Here is a 21772-nt window from a genome sequence, read left to right as displayed (position 1 = left end):
TCGAACTCCCTTTTGAATATATTTAGTGAATTGGCCTCAACTACTTTCTGTGGTAGAGAATTCCACAGGTTCACCACTCTCTGGGTGAAGAAGTTTCTCCTCATCTCGGTCCTAAATGGCTTACCCCTTATTCTTAGACTGTGACCCCTGGTTCTGGACTTCCCCAACATTGGGAACATTCTTCCTGCATTTAACCTGTCTAAACCCGTCAGAATTTTAAATGTTTCTATGAGGTCCCCTCTCATTCTTCTGAACTCCAGTGAATACAAGCCCAGTTGATCCAGTCTTTCTTGATAGGTCAGTCCCACCATCCCGGGAATCAGTCTGGTGAATCTTCGCTGCACTCCCTCAATAGCAAGAATGTCCTTCCTCAAGTTAGGAGACCAAAACTGTACACAATACTCCAGGTGTGGCCTCACCAAGGCCCTGTACAACTGTAGCCCCTGTACTCAAATCCCCTCGCTATGAAGGCCAACATGCCATTTGCTTTCTTAACCGCCTGCTGCACCTGCATGCCAACCTTCAATGACTGATGTACCATGACACCCAGGTCTCACTGCACCTCCCCTTTTCCTAATCTGTCACCATTCAGATAATAGTCTGTCTCTCTGTTTTTACCACCAAAGTGGATAACCTCACATTTATCCACATTATACTTCATCTGCCATGCATTTGCCCACTCACCTAACCTATCCAAGTCACTCTGCAGCCTCATAGCATCCTCCTCGTAGCTCACACTGCCACCCAACTTAGTGTCATCCGCAAATTTGGAGATACTACATTTAATCCCCTCGTCTAAATCATTAATGTACAATGTAAACAGCTGGGGCCCCAGCACAGAACCTTGTGGTACCCCACTAGTCACTGCCTGCCATTCTGAAAAGTACCCATTTACTCCTACTCTTTGCTTCCTGTCTGACAACCAGTTCTCAATCCACGTCAGCACACTACCCCCAATCCCATGTGCTCTAACTTTGCACATTAATCTCTTGTGTGGGACCTTGTCGAAAGCCTTCTGAAAGTCCAAATATACCACATCAACTTGTCCACTTTACTGGAAACATCCTCAAAAAATTCCAGATTTGTCAAGCATGATTTCCCTTTCACAAATCCATGCTGACTTGGACCAATCATGTCACCTTTTTCCAAATGCACTGCTATGACATCCTTAATAATTGATTCCATCATTTTACCCACTACTGAGGTCAGGCTGACCGGTCTATAATTCCCTGTTTTCTCTCTCCCTCCTTTTTAAAAAAGCGGGGTTACATTGGCTACCCTCCACTCAATAGGAACTGATCCAGAGTCAATGGAATGTTGGAAAATGACTGTCAATGCATCCGCTATTTCCAAGGCCACCTCCTTAAGTACTCTGGGATGCAGTCCATCAGGCCCTGGGGATTTATCGGCCTTCAATCCCATCAATTTCCCCAACACAATTTCCCGACTAATAAAGATTCCCCTCAGTTCCTCCTCCTTACTAGACCCTCTGACCCCTTTTATATCCGGAAGGTTGTTTGTGTCCTCCTTAGTGAATACCGAACCAAAGTACTTGTTCAATTGGTCTGCCATTTCTTTGTTCCCTGTTATGACTTCCCCTGATTCTGACTGCAGGGGACCTATACGTTTGTCTTTACTAACCTTTTTCTCTTTACATATCTATAGAAACCTTTGCAATCCGCCTTAATGTTCCCTGCAAGCTTCCTCTCGTACTCCATTTTCCATGCCCTAATCAAACCCTTTGTCCTCCTCTGCTGAGTTCTAAATTTCTCCCAGTCCCCGGGTTCGTTGCTATTTCTGGCCAATTTGTATGCCACTTCCTTGGCTTTAATACTATCCCTGATTTCGCTTGATAGCCACGGTTGAGCCACCTTCCCTTTTTATTTTTACGCCAGACAGGAATGTACAATTGTTGTAGTTCATCCATGCGGTCTCTAAATGTCTGCCATTGCCCATCCACAGTCAACCCCTTAAGTATCATTACATTTCTATAGCGCCTTTCATGACCACCGAGCGAGGGGATTTGAATACAGGGGCAGGGAGGTGTTGCTACAGTTGTACAGGGCCTTGGTGAGGCCACACCTGGAGTATTGTGTACAGTTTTGGTCTCCTAACTTGAGGAAGGACATTCTTGCTATTGAGGGAGTGCAGCGAAGGTTCACCAGACTGATTCCCGGGATGGCGGGACTGACCTATCAAGAAAGATTGGATCAACTGGGCTTGTATTCACTGGAGTTCAGAAGAATGAGAGGGGACCTCATAGAAATGTTTAAAATTCTGACGGGTTTAGACAGGTTAGATGCAGAAAGAATGTTCCCAATGTTGGGGAAGTCCAGAACCAGGGGTCACAGTCTGAGGATAAGGGGTAAGCCATTTAGGACCGAGATGAGGAGAAACTTCTTCACCCAGAGAGTGGTGAACCTGTGGAATTCTCTACCACAGAAAGTAGTTGAGGCCAATTCACTAAATATATTCAAAAGGGAGTTAGATGAAGTCCTTACTACTCGGGGGATCAAGGGTTATGGCGAGAAAGCAGGAAGGGGGTACTGAAGTTTCATGTTCAGCCATGAACTCATTGAATGGCGGTGCAGGCTAGAAGGGCTGAATGGCCTGCTCCTGCACCTATTTTCTATGTTTCTATGTTTCTATGTCCCAAAGCGCTTTACAGCCAATGAAGTACTTTTTGGAGTGCAGTCGCTGTTGTAATGTGGGAAACGCAGCAGCCAATTTGCGCACAGCAAGCTCCCACAAACAGCAATGTGATAATGACCAGGTAATCTGTTTTTGTGATGTTGATTGAGGGATAAATATTGGAGAACTCCCTTGCTCTTTTTTGAAATAGTGCCATGGGATCTTTTACGTCCACCCGAGAGAGCAGACGGGGCCTCGGTTTAACGTCTCATCCGAAAGACGGCACCTCCGACAGTGCAGCGCTCCCTCAGCACTGCATTGGGAGTGCCAGCCTAGATTTATGTCCTCAAGTGTCATGGGGCTAGAACCTCCACTTTTGAGCTTATAGCCCAAAAATGGGTGTTACTTCCGGCATGGGCGGTAAAAAAGGGATTTCTGATCGCCGGCTTCTCGCCCACTCACAAAGCACCTAGTCTCTAATTTTGAAAATGGGCGTTACCGCGAGCGATATGAAATGGGCGGTAGCGTTAAATCTTTTTGACCTTCTGCCGTAAATTGTCGCCATCCTTAGCAACAGCATGGCAACGCTCGAATCCCACAATTCAGGAGGTCAAGGGTCATCATTACATGTGCAGAAGAGGAGACAGAGAGAGAGGGAGCCAAGAGGGACTGAAGGCGTGTGTGGGTGTGGTGTGTGCTTGTCTGGCTGTTGTGGCAGGCACGAGGGAGATTCACCAACAGCAAAAAGCCTACTAAGCACCAAGAACATAGTTGGCACCGAGTTTTTGTCCAACAAATAAGATATAACATGGAAGAGATGGAGGAGGCCCTGGAACTGGTAGCCAGGAACACTGGTGGCAGAGGGCTCCCAGTGGTCCCGGAGTGCTGCACTGCACCCCAAGGTGCTGCACCCCCATTGCCAACCACACATGAGAGCCAGCAGCAACATCTTGCTTCTGGCTCGGAGCACGTTCCCACCTGGGGACCATCCTCTCCCGTATCTGTCCAAGCAGCGCTTCGGCCATCATCCCCCCCCCCCCCCCCCCCCCCAATGAAGCATCTCCTGAAGAGCTCCTCAGCCAGGCGGCTTGGAGTCAGGAGGGGGAAGAGGAAGGGGTAGAGGTGGGGAGGAGAAGCGGGGTAGGGTGGGGGGAAGGGTTGGTTTTTACAGAAATATTAATGATTTCAGACAAACGTTCGGTTTAAATGTTTTTTATTTAACAAAACCTTGTTGTGCATTGGCTCAGATAGCTGCACCGTTACACGCTGGTGATTCCTTAACATCAAAGGGTATAATCACACTTAACTTCAATCAACTTAAACTGTCACCAAGGTGATGCCCACCATTGATGTATCACCTGCACACCCAGCAGTGTGTCAGCCTTGTAAATAACACCAACATTCTTTCAGGCAAAGCGATCATTGATGAGCTCCTGACGTAAGGCTCTTGCAACTATCATGCCACCACGGGCTCTTTCCTGCGGTCTACAGGGGGGCGGGGACCTGGCTTCAGCATCAGCCTGATTGTCTGGGCCGATGTCAGCGCCCGCCTCCTCGTCCTCTCTCTGGTGAGGTGGACTGTCAGGCTCATCAGGCAATTCTTGTCCCCTCCTGATTGCCAAGTTGTGAGGCATGAAGCATACCAGCACGAATTGAGCTACCTGCTCAGGGTGGTATTGGAGCATTGGAGCTCGCCTCCTGAGTGGTCCAGGCATCTAAAGCGCTGCTTCAGCACTCCAATGCTTTTCCCCACGATATTGCGAGTTGCTCTGTGGCTCTCGTTGTATCGCCTCTCGGCTTCGGTGTAGGTGTCACGCAGAGGGAGGGGGGGGGGGGTCATCAGCCAGGTGGTGAGGCCATATCCTTTGTCACCAACCATCCAGCATTGACCTTGTGACTGATTTGTTTAACAAGTCAGATACAGTGCTCTTACTCAGGATGTGAGCATCATGGATGCTGTCCGGAAATTGAGCATTCACTGCCAGTATAATTTGCTGGTGGTCGACAACCAGTTGGACATTCAGTTCCTGAAAACCTCAGCATCCTGAAAAGGTGCCCGCATTGCGATGTGCGTACAGTCCATTGCTCCCTGCACCTTGGGGAAGTTTGCAATTCTGTAGAATCCTAGAGCCCTCTCACTCTGTACCTCCCTGGTCATAGGGAAGCTGATCAAGTCCCTCCTGCATGCGTAAAGGGCTTCAGTGACCTGTCTAATGCAGCAATGTGTGGCATGCTGAGACAGACCACAAATGTCGCCAGCTGTAGCCTGAAAAGAACCCGAGGCGTAGAACGACAGTGCCGCGGTGACTTTGACCTCGAGGTACAGTGCAATACTGATGGTGCTGGCAGGCTGCAGATCTCCCCTTAACAGCTGGCATACCTCAGTGATAAACTCTTTGTGGAAGCACAGTCTCTGAAGGCAAGTGGTGTCGGGCAAGTCGAGGTAAGAATGCTTCTCCCTGTACTTGTGGGGGGTGTAACGTCTGGTCCTCATCAGTCTGGCACATCTTACATTGGGCACATAATGCTGTGGAGCGTACCTTCGGCGATGTCGAGTCTGCTGCATGTCATTGATCACCAAGAGAGGGTGAGAAAGGACAGGCCACATTGCAGTAGCTCTCTGTTTTCCACCGATTGGTCACAAACAATGAATGTCCCGACGAAGACACCTATTCAATTCCAATCGGTCACAGTATGGTCAAGATGTTTGTAGAGATGTTCACAACAACTCCAACGGCCTCCAGAGTACATCCGAACTCCCCCGAGGTTGAAGCACAGCAGCCTTTTAAAGGATGCGACGTGTGATGTAGAACATGGCGACCATAACGCTGTGATTAGTTCCGGTTAGTTCCATTTTTTCCGGGCGGTTTTTTGGGCGAGCGATATTGTGGGTGATATGTATGCAAGGTGGTGAAAGTGATGCTGGGCGATCTCACGGCTGCTAGTTTCGGTAAATATGCTCTTTATGACAAAGAAAAGTGGGCGGGCGTTAATATTGAATCTCGGCGTTAAATCAGCGCGGAAATTAACGCTGGGCGATATTATGGGCGTTGATTTCGCCCATTCTGATGATTCCGCCCCCAAAAAGTGGGCGGGCGGTATAATTTTTTCCCGGCATTAAGCACATGGGGAAAATAACGCTCGGCGATAAGTTTCTGAGAAATGCCCGTCAGTTTCCATTTTGTGGCTAAATGGGCGGATATCTGGGCGTTATACGTCATTTCAGCGGTAAAATGGGCGTTAAGTGGGCGTTAAGCATGCAAAAAAAGTGGAGGCTCTAGCCCCTGGAATCGGACTTGAACCCACAACCTTCTGACTCTGAGGTGAGTGTGCTACCCACTGAGCATCAGCTGACACTGTGTATTGCTGTCCTCGGAGAGCAGCAGCATCATGTTGGTTGTCTCCAGCCATGCTACTGGTACTAGGCCCAGGCTCAGGATGATCACTCATCAACAGGAGGGCAAATATAGTGGTTCCCAATTCCCACCACCGCCTGTGATCTGAACCCAGGCGGCTAAGGCTTGGAATGCAGTACTCCCTCAAAGTCTCGAGGGCTACAGCTTGTGGTTCCAGTGAGGAGGCACCAATGTATCCTGAGCTACTTCTGTGTGGGGTGGAATACATAGAAACATAGAAAATAGGTGCAGGAGTAGGCCATTCAGCCCTTCTAGCCTGCACCGCCATTCAATGAGTTCATGGCTGAACATGCAACTTCAGTACCCCCTTCCTGCTTTCTCGCCATACCCCTTGATCCCCCTAGTAGTAAGGATTTCATCTAACTCCCTTTTGCAATGTAGCTGGCAACAAGTCTCACTGGTGTCTGCAAGGAACAGGATCCTTCCGATGTTGCCGTGAGTGAGGGAAATGGACCCCGCTCTAACCCTTGCCATCTGAGGCACATCCTGGGAGATGGACCACAGCATCTGCATTTAGGCGTGATGCCCATCACACAGCCTTCCTTTCAGAGCAGCATCCAGGAAATTGGAGACTGCTGCCTCTTCGGTGAAAGGTTGCCACTGGGTAATGGCTGAGTCCTCTTCCATTCCTCCAACTCCCAATTGCTCACCCTCGCTATCTTTCTACCCCAGGTGAAAGTCTCTGAGTAGGAAAGAAAGGGCGAGCGACACAGAGGTGAGGGACAGCAGCCTTGGCCAGAGGCAGGGGGAGCTGCTGATTAACCTCCTGCTCGATCGCTCTTAACTGTAACTGATCTGTGGAAGAGGACAACAGGAGTTAAGAGTGGGCATGCACCACCAACAGCAAGGGTCGAGATAGAGACAACGACGCTCTGGCTGGTCCGTTCAGGAAAGTATTTCAGGAGATGCAAAAACCATTTTGCGCACAGCCAGCTGCAGCTGGGATTGGCACACTGACAGCGGTCACCAAGAACCAAAGCACAGAGCCCTCCCAAGCAGCTCCACTGCCAGGTACTTGCACAGAGTGAGCATCTTGATGTCAGGGATTCCCCCAGCCACGCGCCCCGCCCCCTGCCCCCTCAGCATCAGCTGTGGCTCAGTGGACAACACTCTCGCCTCTGAGTCAGAAGGTTGTGGGTTCAAGTCCCACTCCAGGGATCTGCATGCATAAATCTATGCTGACACTCCCAGTGCAGTGCTGAGGAGCGCCGCACTGTCGGAGGTGCCGTCTTTTGGGTGAGACATTAAACCGAGGTCCTGGCTGCTCTTCCAGGTGGATGTAAAAGATCCCATGGCACTATTTCGAAGAAGAGCAAGGGAGTTCTCCCCGGTGTCCTGGGGCCAATATTTATCCCTCAATCAACATCACTAAAACAGATTATCTGGTCATTATCACATTGCTGTTTGTGGGAGCTTGCTGTGCGCAAGTTGGCTGCCGCGTTTGCTACATTACAACAGTGACTACACTCCAAAAGTACTTCATTGGCTGTAAAGTGCTTTGGGATGTCCTGAGGTCGTGAAAGGCGCTATATAAATGCAAGTCTTTCTTTCATCAATTATTCTTCGTTTGTGCTAAAGAGGACCCTGCGTCTCAAAAACTTACACCTTTTTGGGGGCTGGGGGCTCCTGGCACATTGGTCGATGAGAATGTCACGCTTTAACTGGGCACCGGGACAATCCGCTGCCTGTTCAGAAAAAGAGTCTTGCAGAAGCACAAGCAAACTTTGCTCAAAATGTTGTGTTGACAATAGTTGGAAGAAAACACTTACCCGCTGGTCCTCCAGGAACCTGCTGCCACCTTAAGTTGCTGCAGCCCTTTCAATATCTGCAGCAAGCCCCCTGCTCCCCACGCCCAGCATTTCACTTGGGATTTGCGCTAATGGCTCGCTGTGCACTATGCAAATGAGTGGGCCCCGCAAGGTCAACAGTGCGGGTCCTGGCGTATCGGCACCTTGACCTCTGAAAAGGCCGAGGAAATTTGGGGCCGTGTTTAAGTTTCAGAAGTAAATACTGATCTATTCATTTCCATGAAAATATATAGAAATAAATGAAGAAAAAAAATAGTATATCCTTATGACTGTGTGACAATTGGTCGGACTTCAGTTACTCCTGCACAACACTGAATTCAGCACGGTGAAGGTCACATAGTCGGGGAGCACAGGGAATGGTAGCATAGTGGTTATGTCACTGATCTAGTAATCCATAGGTATGGACTGACGATCTGCAGACGCGAGTTCAAATCCCCCTGCCATAGCAGATGGGGCTTATCATTAAATAAATCTGGAATAAAAAGCTAGTATCAGTAATAATAGTGGCCATGTCCTTACCCAGTCTGGCCTATATATGACTCCAGACCCACAGCAATGTGGTTGACTCTTAACTGCCCTCTGAAATGGCCTAGCGAGACACTCAGTTGCATCAAACCATTAGGAAAACTTGGACTGCAGCAGTTCAAGAAGGCAGCTCACCATCACGTTCTCAAGGGCAATTAGGGATGGCCAATAAATGCCGGCAACACTCACACCCAATGAATAATAAAAAGCTAGAATCAGTAATTGAGATGTCCAGTGGTCATGAAAGGTGTCATTTTCTTTTAATGGTGAACATGAAACTACCAGATTGTCGTAAAAACCCATCTAGTTCACTGATGTCCTTTAGGGAAGGAAATCTGCCGCCCTTACCCGATCTGGCCTATGTGTGACTCCAGACCCACAGCAATGTTGCTGACTCTTAACTGCCCTCTGAAATGGCCCAGCAAGCCACTCAGTTGTACCAAATTACTAAGACAGACTACAACGGTTGAAGGCAGCCACCTTCTCAAGGGCAATTAGGGATGGGCAATCAATGCTGGCCTTGCCAGAGCCGCCACAACTTGTGAATGAATAAAAAATGTGCAGTCCTATCCACTCTCTTTAGTGGATCTGAAAATAAATTAGCTGCTTCAGGCAATCAAGGCATTTTGCAGCTCAAAGTTCTTTTCATTTTTGCTGTATCCCCACGAAGATAGAAAAAAACCCACTTTCAAACACTTCCCTGCAGATTCTGGCCAGGAAATCAGTAAGTAAAAAGCCCGTGCTGCTGAGACCTGTCTGAAAGAGAGTAATGAATTGGCCTGGATAACGTGCTCCTGCAGCAATTGAGGTGTTTTGCCGTGCTTTCAATTTTTCCTGATGTGCGATTTGTTTCTGCTGCTGACTGGGGAGAAAAAAAAAAATAAGCACGGTGCGCACTTTAGCTTCTGCCCAGGGAATAATTCATTCACCCAATCCGCAGGGCGCCATCGCAAATCATTAAATAGGCTGCTCCCAGCTCCAGCAACGCTGACATTTTTCAGCTTGCTTGGAACAGTTCATAACTTTCACCTTTCCGAGCACTTGCAACACTTTATTTCAGCTGTTGGCTGGGAAATAAACAGCTGCTTAGTTTCTCCGACCCTCAGCCCATACACTTGGTCATGTGCGTGCGTGTTATAAATACATAGGGGCACCTTGCACTGAAAACCTTCCCTCAGCAAACCTGGCTGGTATTGAGCAATAGGACAGAAAAGATGTCAACATATGCCTATTTAAAAGGTCGTGAGAATGTGGAACTCGCTACCACAGGGAGTGGTCGCGGCGAATAGTAGTGATGCATTTAAGAGGAAGCAAGATCAGCTCAAGAGGGAGAATGGAATAGGAGGATATGTTGGAGTTAAATGAAGCAGGGTGTGAGGAGGCCCGTGTGGAGCATAAACACCGACACCAACTGGGCCGAATGGCCTGTTTCAGTACTGTAATTCTAGGTAGTGGATGGAATAAACAGTGTTTGCTGCTTTGATAAAGATGCCCAAGATGAAGGTACTTCACTTTCCTTCCCCCTTTCCGCACCCCCCATCCTGTACTTTCTTTTTTAAACTGCTCCATTTTATTAACAGCACTGCCTTTACACTTTATTACCAGTCACCAGCTTTCGTCGCTGAAAATTTCATTTGGGAATTACTGCATACTAAACAGAGTACACGCCTGATGTATGCTTGCATTTAGTATAAGCGAGGCTGCTTGCCGTGTTGGCTGGTGTGCAGATAGTTTGTTGAAATGCTTCCAACTGTAACTTTGTGAGAATGAGTGTGGTCACTGGGTTTGTTAAATTTTCTTTGTCTGGGTTGCAGTTTCATGTGGAGTTTGGACAATGTTATACAAATAAAAACACTTCACACTGTTTTAAAGTTCGACCAATTTATTTCCTCTCTTTTTCATCTGCATATCAAATCAGTAGTTTCTTCCATCAGTGTCGCAGTAGGAATAACAAGAGAGGAACCAAAACATCAAGAATGGAAGTCATTAATGTCCCTATGCAGCAACAAGCGATGCACTAGTAGAACGCATATACATTTCCCAATTACTATCACATAAGAACATAAGAAATATGAGCAGGAGTAGGCCATATGGCCCCTCGAGCCTGCTCCGCCATTCAATACGATCATGGCTGATCTGATCATGGACTCGCTCCCCATAACCCCTTATTCCCCTATTGTTCAAAAAAAATTATTTCCGTCTTAAATTTATTCAATGTCCCAGCTTCCACAGCTCTCTGAGGCAGCGAATTCCACAGATCCACAACCCTCAAGAAATTTCTCCCCATCTCAGTTTTAAATGGGCAGCTCCTTATTCTAAGATCATGCCCTCTAGTTCTAGTCTCCCCCATCAGTGGGAGCATCCTCACTGCATCCACCTAGTCAAGCCCCCTCATAATCTTATACGTTTCGATAAGATCACCTCTCATTCTTAATTCCAATGAGTAGAGGCCCAACCTACTCAACCTTTCCTCATAAGTCAATCCCCATATCCCTGGAATCAACCTAGTGAACCTTCTCTGAACTGCCTCCAAAGCAAGTATAACCTTTCGTAAATATGGAAGCCAAAACTGCACGCAGTATTCCAGGTGTGGCCTCATCAATACTCTGTACAACTGTAGCAAGACTTCACTGCTTTTATACTCCATCCCTTTGCAATAAAGGCCAAGATTCCATTGGCCTTCCTGATCACTTGCTGTACCTGCATACTAACCTTTTGTGTTTCATGCACAAGTACCCCCAAGTCCCATTGTACTGCAGCACTTTGCAATCTTTCTCCATTTAATTAATACATTGCTCTTTGATTTTTTTTCTCCCAGAGTGCATGACCTCACACTTTACATTATACTACATCTGCCAAATTTTTGCCCACTCACTTAGACAGACTATGTTCTTTTGCAGATTTTTTGTGTCCTCCTCACACATTGATTTTCCTCGCATCTTTGTATCGTCGGCAAACTTGGCTACATTACACTCAGTCCCTTCTTCCAAGTCGTTAATATAGATTGTAAATAGTTGGGGTCCCAGCACTGATCCCTGTGGCACCCCACTGGTTGTCAACCCAAGAATGAACCATTTATCACTACTCTCTGTTTTCTGTCAGTTAGCCAATCCTCTATCCATGCTAATATATTAGCCCCAACCCTGTGAACTTTCATCTTGTGCAGTAACCTTTTATGTGGCACCATGTCAAATGCCTTCTAGAAGTCCAAATACACCACATCCACTGGTTCCCCTTTATCCACCTTGTTCGTTACATCCTCAAAGAATTCTAGCAAATTTGTCAAACATGACTTCCCCTTCATAAATCCATGCTGACTCTGCCTGACCGAATTTTGATTTTCCAAAAAGGTCCTGCTACTGCTTCTTTAATAATGGACTCCAACATTTTCACAAGCACAGTTGTTCGGCTAACTGGCCTATAGTTTCCTGCTTTTTGACTGCCTCCTTTTTTTAAATAGGGGCATTACATTTGCAGTTTTCCAATCTGCTGGGACCTCTCCAGAATCCAAGGAATTTTGGTAAATTATAACCAATGCATCCACTATCCCTGCCGCTACTTCTCTTAAGACCCTAGGATGCGAGCCATCAGGTCCAGGGGATTTATCCTCCTTTAGTCCCATTATCTTACTGAGTACCACCTCCTTAGTGATTGTGATTGCATACTCTGCATCTATCCTACATCTTCCCCCATAATAACCTGCATTTATATAGCACCTTTACATGTAGGAAAATACCCCGAGGTGCTTCACAGAAGCATAATCAGACAAAGAAATGGCACTGTAAAAGGAGTTAGACATGGAGGTTTAGGGAGGTTCCAGAGGTCAGGATGCAGGCATGGTCAAGAATGGGGTGGGGCACAAGGCCAGGGGAATGCGCAAGGGGTTGGAGGTGAAGGCGCACAGTCCTTGGAGGGGCGAGGCCATGACGGGTCTTAAAAGAAGTGGCTGCAGAGATAGCCGATGCATTAGTTGTAATCTACCAAAATTCCCTGGATTCTAGGGAGGTCCCAGCAGATTGGAAAAACACAAATGTAACACTCCTATTTAAAAAAAAAAGGAGACAGACAGAAAGCAGGAAACTATAGACCAGTTAACCCAACATCTGTTGTTGGGAAAATGCTAGAGTCCATTATTAAGGAAGCAGTAACAGGACATTTGGAAAAGCATAATTCAATTAAGCAGAGTCAGCATGGTTTTATGAAAGGGAAATCATGTTTGACAAATTTGCTGGAGTTCTTTGAGGCTGTAACAAGCAGGGTGGATAAGGGGGAAACCAGTGGATGTGGTATATTTGGATTTCCAGAAGGCATTCGATAAGGTGCCACATAAAAGGTTATTGCACAAGATAAAGGTTCACAGGGTTGGGGGTAACATATTAGCATGGATAAAGGATTGGCTAACTGACAGAAAACAGTCAGGATAAATGGGTAATTTTCCGATTGGCAAACAGTAACTAGTGGGGTGCCGCAGGGATCGGTGCGGGGGCCTCAACTATTTACAATGATATTAATGACTTAGACGAAGGGACCGAGTGTAATGTTGCCAAGTTTGCTGATGCTACACAGAAACATAGGAGAGGTGCAGGAGCAGGCCATTCGGTCTTTCGTGCCTGCACCACCATTCAATATCATGGCTGATCATGCAACTTTAGTACCCCATTCCTGCTTTCGCTCCTTGATCCCTTTAGCCATAAGGGCCACATCTAACTCCCTTTTGAATATATCCAACGAACTGGCCTCAACAATTTTCTATGGTAGAGAATTTCACAGGTTCACAATTCCCTGAGTGAAGAATTTTCTTCTCATCTCGGTCCTACCCCTTATCCTTAGACTGTGACCCCTGGTTCTGGACTTCCCCAACATCGGGAACATTCTTCCTGCATCTAACCTGTCCAGTCCCGTCAGAATTTTATATGTTGCTATGAGATCCCCTCTCATTCTTCGAAATTCCAGTGAATACAGACCCAGTCGATCCAGTCTTTCCTCATATGTCAGTCCCGCCATCCCGGGAATCAGTCTGGTGAACCTTCGCTGCACTCCCTCAATAGCAAGAACGTCCTTCCTCAGATTAGACGACCAAAACTGAACACAATATTCCAGGTGATGCATCACCTAGGCCCTGTCCAACTGCATTACGACCTCCCTGCTCCTATACTCAAATCCCCTAGCTATGAAGGCCAACATGCCATTTGCCTTCACCACCTGCTGTACCTGCATGCCAAATTTCAAAGACTGATGTACCATGACACCCAGGTCTCGTTGCACCTCCCCTTTTCCTAATCTGCCACCATTCAGATGATATTCTGCCTTCATGTTTTTGCCCCCCAAAGAGTGGATAACCTCACATTTATCCACATTATACTGCATCTGCCCACTCACCTAACCTGTCCAAGTCACCCTGCAGCCTCTTAGCACCCTCCTCACAGCTCACACCGCCACCCAGCTTAGTGTCGTCTGCAAACTTGGAGATATTACACTCAATTCCTTCATCTAAATCATTGATGTATATTGTAAATAGCTGGGGTCCCAGCACTGAGCCCTGTGGCACCCCACTAGTCACCACCTGCCAGTGAAAAGGACCCGTTGGCAGACAGGGAGCAAAGAATAGGACTAAACGGGTCCTTTTCAGAATGGCAGGCAGTGACTAGTGGGGTGCCACAAGGTTCAGTGCTAGGACCCCAGCTATTTACAATATACATTAATGATTTAGACGAAGGAATTGAATGTAATATCTCCAAGTTTGCAGAAGACATTAAGCTGGGTGGCAGTGCGAGCTGTGAGGAAGATGCTAAGAGGCTGCAGGGTGACTTGGACAGGTTAGGTGAGTGGGCAAATGCATGGCAGATGCAGTATAATGTGGATAAATGTGAGGTTATCCACTTTGGTGGCAAAAACAGGAAGGCAGATCATCATCTGAATGGTGACAGATTAGGAAAAGGGGAGGTGCAACGAGACCTGGGTGTCATGGTACATCAGTCATTGAAAGTTGGCATGCAGGTACAGCAGGCAGTGAAGGCAGCAAATGGCATGTTGGTCTTCATAGAGAGAGGATTTGAGTATAGGTGCAGGGAGGTCTTACTGCAGTTGTACAGGGCCTTGGTGAGGCCACACCTGGAATATGGTGTACAGCTTTGGTCTCCCAATCTGAGGAAGGACATTCTTGCTATTGAGGGAGTGCAGCGAAGGTTCATCAGACTGATTCCCGGGATGGCAGAACTGACATAAGACTGGATCGACTAGGCTTATATTCAATGGCATTTAGAAGAATGAGGGGATCTCAGAAACATAAAAAATTCTGATGGGATTAGACAAGTTAGATGCAGGAAGAATGTTCCCGTGTTGGGGAAGTCCAGAACCAGGGGTCACAGTGTAAGGATGAGTAAGCCATTTAGGACTGAGATGAGGAGAAACTTCTTCACTCAGAATTGTGAACCTGTAGAATTCTCCACCACAGAAAGTTGTTGAGGCCAGTTCGTTAGATATATTCAAAAGAGAGTTAGATGTGACCCTTACAGCTAAAGGGATCACGGGGTATGGAGAGAAAGCAGGAATGGGGTACTGAAGTTGCATGATCAGCCATGATCATACTGAATGATGGTGCAGGCTCGAAGGGCCAAATGGCTACTCCTGCACCTATTTTTTGTGTTTCTATGACCTGGGGGTCCTTGCGCATGAAACACAAAAAGTGAGCATGCAGGTACAGCGAGTAACCAGGAAGGCAAATGAAATGTTGGCCGTTATTGCAAGGGGAAGAGAGTATAAAAGCAGAGAAGTCTTGCTGCAACTGTACAGGGTATTGGTCACACCTGGAGTACTGCGTACAATTTTAGTCTCCACATTTTAAAAAGGATATACTTGCATTGAGGCTGTTCAGAGAAGGTTTACTAGGTTGATTCCAGAGATGAGAGGGTTGACTTATGAAGATAGGTTGGGCCTATACTCATGGATGTTCAGAAGAATGAGAGGTGATCTTATCAAAACATATGAGGAGGCTAGACAAGGTGGATGCAGAGAGGATATTTCCACTCATAAGGGAAACGAAAACTAGGGGACAAAGTCTTAGAATAGGGGCCTCCCATTTAAAACTGAGATAAGGAGGCATTTCTTCTCAGAAGGTTGTAAATCTATGGAATTCTCTGACCCCAAGAGCTGTGGAGGCTGGGTCATTGAATATACTTAAGGCAGAAAGAGACAAATTTTTGAGCGATAAGGGAATAAAGGGGTATGGGAGCGGGCAGGGAAGTGGAGCCGAGTCCATGATCACATCAGCCATGGTCTTATTGAATGGCGGAGCAGGCTCAAGGGGCCAAGTGGCCAACTCCTATTTCTCATATTCCAAGGGATTTGAATAAAAGCATGAGAATTTAAAATGGGGTTGAGGGGCCAGGAGCCAAATGTAGGTGAGTGAGGACAGGACTGATGGGCAAGTGGGACTTGGAAACAGGTAGCAGTGTTTTGGATGAGTTTAAATTTATGGAAGGTAAAAGATAGGTCCAGCCAGGACAGGAGAGGATGCCATTTGTAACTTTGGTTAGACCCAGTTCAGTGCTGAGACAAGAAGTTCAAACATGGAGTTGAGGGAACGCTATGACCTCACATTCAAGAACTTGAGGAAAGCGAGGTTGGCGATGGGATGGCAGTTTGCAAGGCCAGAGGGGCCACGGATAGGCTATTTGAGGAGGGGGTGATGATGGCAGTTTTGAAGGGGGGGGGGGGGGAGGAAAAAAGGAGAAGAGAAGAGAGAACAGTATCCGAGGACAGTGAATGTTAGCAAGCATGGGGCCAGGAAGGGAAGGAGGGTGTCAGCAGTTGAGTGGGAATAGGATCAAGAAGCAGGAGGTTGGTCACATGGAGATGAGCTCAGAGGGAGCATATGGGGAGATAGAAAAAAAAAGCAGGAGGGGCTATCTTTGCATTCCAGGATTACCTTGAAATAGTGAGCAGTTTTGGCAGGAGAGCAAGGTCCTGTAGTGCTTGGTGCAGTCCAGCCAGATCTGGCAACAAATAGCTAAACTAGTTGCGTGCTAGATACGTGGACTTGAAGGTGCGGAGATGGGGGCAAGAGCATCATAGGAAGAGGCGAGGGTGTGATTGGGCAGATCGGTAGCTGCAGAAATATTGGGGCGAATGGAGCACCAAAGGCAAGCCAGTTGAGAGTTTGAAAGTTCCTTGGGGTAGGGGTGGAAGTGACAAGTGGTGAGGGATACAACGACATGATCGGAGATGAACTTGTCTGTAGAGCAGCCATGTGAGATGGCAAGGCTGAGGGGTGGCACGAATATGGGTAGTTTATATGGAGGAAGAGGTTTGTGGTGGTGGTGGTGTCAGAACACAAAAGGCGAGTTGAGATGGAGATTGTAATCACAGGAGGGGGAGTCGCTCAGTGCAGCAGAAAAGGAGCGAGGGATACTTCAGGTGGAAAGACTGGACTCTTACAAGTTAAATTTAATCGGCCAGTGGAAATCCCATCCAGCTATTAAGTGAATAATTATGAATAGGCTGCAGCCATAAACTGCTCAATCCCCCACCTATTCCTCAAACCAGCCATCCGATTAATTATTTAGATACATCTCCTGGACACTGCTCCTTGGAAGGCAAGACTGGCTGTAGATCATTGCAGATAAAACTTCCTTGCATTATTCAGGGTGCTCATAAATCCACTTTTCATTTTGATTGAACGCCACTTTTCCAACAATTCCACATGGACAGAGTAAATGTACTTAAAGGACTTGCATTTATATAGCGCCTTTCACAACCGCCGGATGCCCCAAAGTGCTTTACAGCCAATGATGTACTTTTTGAAAGTGGTGTCACTATTGAAATGTAGGAAACGCAGCAGCCAATTTGCGCACAGCAAGCTCCCATGAACAGCAATGTGATTAATGGTCAGAATGGTTTTTTTTGTGGGATCTTTTACATTCACCCGAGGGCAGACAGGGCCTCGGTTTAACAGCAGACAATACATTTCCAGTTAAAACAAATTACCAATCTAACCAACCACACAAAACGTGCACCACAGTAAGTAGCTTTCCAATCTGTTACTCTACTCTATATGGTGACCATGTTCTTTTTGTAAAAATCAAAATTCAAATACGGGTAAATATAAAGTTAAGATACTACCTGCTCAACCGTTGATATGTTTTGTGCTGGAGGGGAAAGGACTTGCATTTATATAGCGCCTTTCACTTCCTCAGAGTCTCAAAGTGCTTCACACTATAAATCAGTTGTCTAAGCAAACACAGAATATTTACACACAGTACAATTCCATACACAGCAGCAAGATGTCTGACAACTGCAGGAGATGGGGAAAGGCAAGGAGTTACCAGTTGAGGTCCTGGGACAGGAATTGACGAGGAACCAGTGCAATGAGTCTCAGTATCACTACAATGAGCATGCAAAGAGGATGTTTAAAAATTAATACGTGTATAAATCGAGTCAACATGCACAGCAAGGCATGAACTCAAATGAAGCTGGATGGGCTAAAGGATTGTCTTCATTTGCCCATGTTATATGTTCCTCTGCTTGCTTTCTTTACATCGCAACTGATTTGGACAAAAATTGTCTCTACAAGCCTGATCCTATCCCTCCCTCTGTCTGTGTCAAGGTCGTGGATTCAAGCCTCACTAAAAGTTCCATAATTTAGGCAGACACTAGTGCAGTGCTTAGGTCTACGGTACCATCCTGCAGCTGAAACATTAAAAGGTGCCTGTTCAAATGGATATTAAATCCTATTGCACTATCCCTTACCAGCTACTCCACAAAAAAAACGTGTTAGAGATGTCTCCCACTAAACATGGGAATTTGTGAACCTCTGCTATTGGAAAGACAGAATAATGAGTTGAAGATGGAACCTACTTCTGGAGCTCACTGGGGTACACAGCTTCATTAGTGGGAAATCCAAATAATTTCTGCAAAATGAGAAGCGAGCTCCATTTCCATCACTATACAAGACACATTTCAGCAACTTCTGAACGCGCGAGATCTGCATCTTACTGGAAATGTCCCGGGGGAAGTCAGAGGGGTGTTGGCGAGCTCTGCTTCTATAGCAACGAGGGGGGAATCTGAACAATTCTTCACAGGGACTGCTGCTGTCCATTATGCCAGTCTTCAGCCTTTTGTGCACTTCTTCCTCGATTAGAAAATGCAGTGTTGCCCCACTCTCCCTGCTTACATACCACTGTCAGTTGCCGTGCATCTGAAAAGACAGAATGGCTGAATCCTCTCGTGATTTAATGTGATTACTGCCTGGGTCAATACCGTTGACATGTGATGTGGAGAGGTTGCACTGGGAACAATGTGGACAGGCTGAAAGGTGAGAGACAGATGAGTGATGACTGCCGCGAATGGGGCCGAGATGGGAGCGGCTCCCAAGCCCATGCTCAGTCTCGCGCTCTGTCTCTCTGCTTGTAATAGGGAGGGACGGACGGACATGAGCACCATTGGGACCCAGCAGCTGATCAAGGAGAACCTCGGTGTGGCAGAGTGCTGTGCGGATGCTCCTGTCATTCAGCTGCAGAACGAGCAGAGAATGGGATTAGTGGTGATGAGAGCCCCCAAAAAAGGTTTCCGGTTTACTCAGCATCGCTCAGGGCTAGCTTTATCCTATCCCCCTCCCTCCCAGTCACGCTGCGCTAAAGTGCACACAGCACAGCGAAAGCCAGCCGAGCAAACTAAACCAGTAATCCCCTCTCCTTGGAGGACGGGAATTAAACAGATTTAGATAAATTACCCACCCCAGTGAAGTCCAGACCATTCCACCACTCCCACTGCTGGGTGCTGCTGAGTCGCCGAGGGAAACCAGGTGCCAGAATCACCTCCAAACACACGGGTACTAAAGTCCAAGCATTCAAAGCCAGTGGACTTGCTCACCTTCATTGCATACATGCTGAGAGGAGAGTCGCTCCACATTCTGGAGAGTTTCAATATACCTACAACAATGTTCCCGCTGCGGTGCTCGCGGGACCGTGCAGTAATCAGAAAGGTCCCACGCAGGCCGCTCAACTGCTTTTCCATGCATGCGTAGAAATATAAAAGGGACCATGCAAGTAACACTGGCCTACAGCAAAATAGTTTCCATACATGCATAGTTTAAAAGGGAAAACACCAAGTGATAGTTACTCTCAAACACAATGGTGCCCTTTTAATATCCTCCCGTGGCATTGCGCACTCATATTAGAGACTCCAGGACCAGGGCATTATATATGGCAAAACACGAAGGCACAACCACACACCCACCCCGCCCACCCACCCACCCACCCAAGGCCACAAAGGATAATTGCTGCGAAGTAAAGAGAGGCTCAGGTCAGAGTGCAACTGCTGGTTAGACAGGCAATACAGTAATTGAAATAAGTTTTTAGTTTTAGACTTCACCTCAGAGCTCGGAAGCACGGACTATTGCAAGACTGTTTTACAACTGCAACAAGTATGATGCATGGCTACTCCCCCTTGGAGTTATGGCAGTGTACTGAACATGGAACTGCTTGATGCAGACATTTGGATCCAAAGTCAAGGACAGTACAAAATTCTTTCCCCCCCCCCCCCACCCCTCCCGAGATAAACTGGCTTTTGAGTGAGGTTGAAGGTTATCGCAAGGCAGAAAGACGACAAGTTGTCAGAAATAAACAAACCTGCATGGAAGTTAAAAGAATTACCATCTACAGTTATGGTCCACAGCTGCAAGCTACTAAGAGGATGCAATGGACTTTTGACCTTTTTAAATACGTAGGAGCATAGGCCAATTTGGGCAGACGCGCACGGCAGCTTGTATGGGTGAGGGATTTTAGTTCAGAAGCACCTCATAACCAAGAACCTTGTTGATCATAAGTGGAGTGCAAGAATTTAAATGAAAAAACAGTATACAAAAAACGGGCAATAAGCCGATTGCGGAAACGATGGGCCGAAATGGCCTCCTTCCGTGCTGTAAATTTTTATGATTCTAACCTGCGCCTTGCAAAACAATTCAGTGCCATCATAAACAAGGCTGGGAGGCTCAATTCCTGATAAAGTGGTGTACAGTTGGACCTCTCCAGTCCGGCACCCTTGAGACCTGACCAGTGCCGGAACAGAGAATTTGCCGAACCACGGGAGGTCTCGCTTACCGGTGGACAGCGCCCGGGACTCACTCACTCAGACGCTCCCAGCCGATCACCGAACACACTGATGGCAGCCATTGCAGCCAATAAAATTTTTAAAAAATAAACCCGCCATTCCCTCAGGCCCAACTAATGCCGAACCACAGATGTTTCTGGATGAGAGTCCCGGACTGGAGCTGTACAACCTGTATTAGAATTACATCAACAACAAGCCGTTTGACCCAACCAGTCAGTGTTGGTGTTTATCCTCCACATGAATAGTAGTTTGAATCCCAAGTGCTCGCTCCATTCCCATATCCCTTTATTCCCCCTCCCCTTCTACCACCTATCTAACTTGTTCTTAAAGTTGACATGGTCTCTATTTCAATCACCAACTCCAGTAATCCCCAACACAGCCTCACAACCCTCTACGTAAAAATGTTTATCCTTCTCCAACCTATCTACTGTCTCATCCCTTCAGAATGCTAAACACCTTTATCAAATTGCCCCTTAAGCACCTCAGTTTAACAAAAAAAAAGCCCCAATTTCGCCCCCCCGCCCAAGTCTTTTTGTACTTGTCCACCTCGTAAATCTATATTGGGTTGCACAAGGCATGGTTATCCAACGCCAGCCCAAAACGGTGCATAAATACTGTGTGACTGATCAAAGAAAATGCTTTCCTGTTGTGCGACACAACTGCAGTTAACGGTCGAGGGAAGTAAAGTAAAAAAAAAACTACTATTACTCAATCGGATACTTCCTGTTCATAAAAAGGTTCGAGCCAGACTACAAATGTTGCCATCGGATTAAATGTCAACTTCTGTAAACCAACAGATCTAGGTGCTCCTCGCCTAGGATACTTACAGTCAGAGAGGAAACAGTCACGTCAGCCTGAACTGGATACAAACCTGGACGTGAAAGAATGGTACTAACCCACTGCGCCACTGATACGAACTTCTGATTAGAAACTGGAATGTGTGTCTTGCACAAAATAGAATTTTTCATTTTAAAAAAGGAAAATGAAAGTGTTCAGGGCGGAACTTTTCTCCTGGTTTACCCCAAAAGTAGAGTTCAGCCAGACAGTTACACCCTCGACATTACCTTGCCATGCATCGACACCCAGCAATCTTGAATCATACACGTAAAAGGGTCCCTTCCAATGTTCCCTGGAAGCTGTGCTGTGTTCTGCACAGCCCGTTTCTTCCGGTGCACGGCCCCTTTAAATTTCTGCGCATGCGTGGCATTTACAATGGAGTAGCCGGTGGGCGGTCTGCGCAGGACCTTTCCCATTACCATTCCCATTTCCGTCCTCCTTCCACCT

This window comes from Pristiophorus japonicus, chromosome X, assembly GCF_044704955.1.
Source record: "Pristiophorus japonicus isolate sPriJap1 chromosome X, sPriJap1.hap1, whole genome shotgun sequence".
In the NCBI taxonomy this organism is placed as follows: Eukaryota; Metazoa; Chordata; class Chondrichthyes; family Pristiophoridae; genus Pristiophorus; species Pristiophorus japonicus.
The sequence above is the reverse complement of the archived record's forward strand: the minus strand, read 5'-3'. Positions refer to the sequence as shown.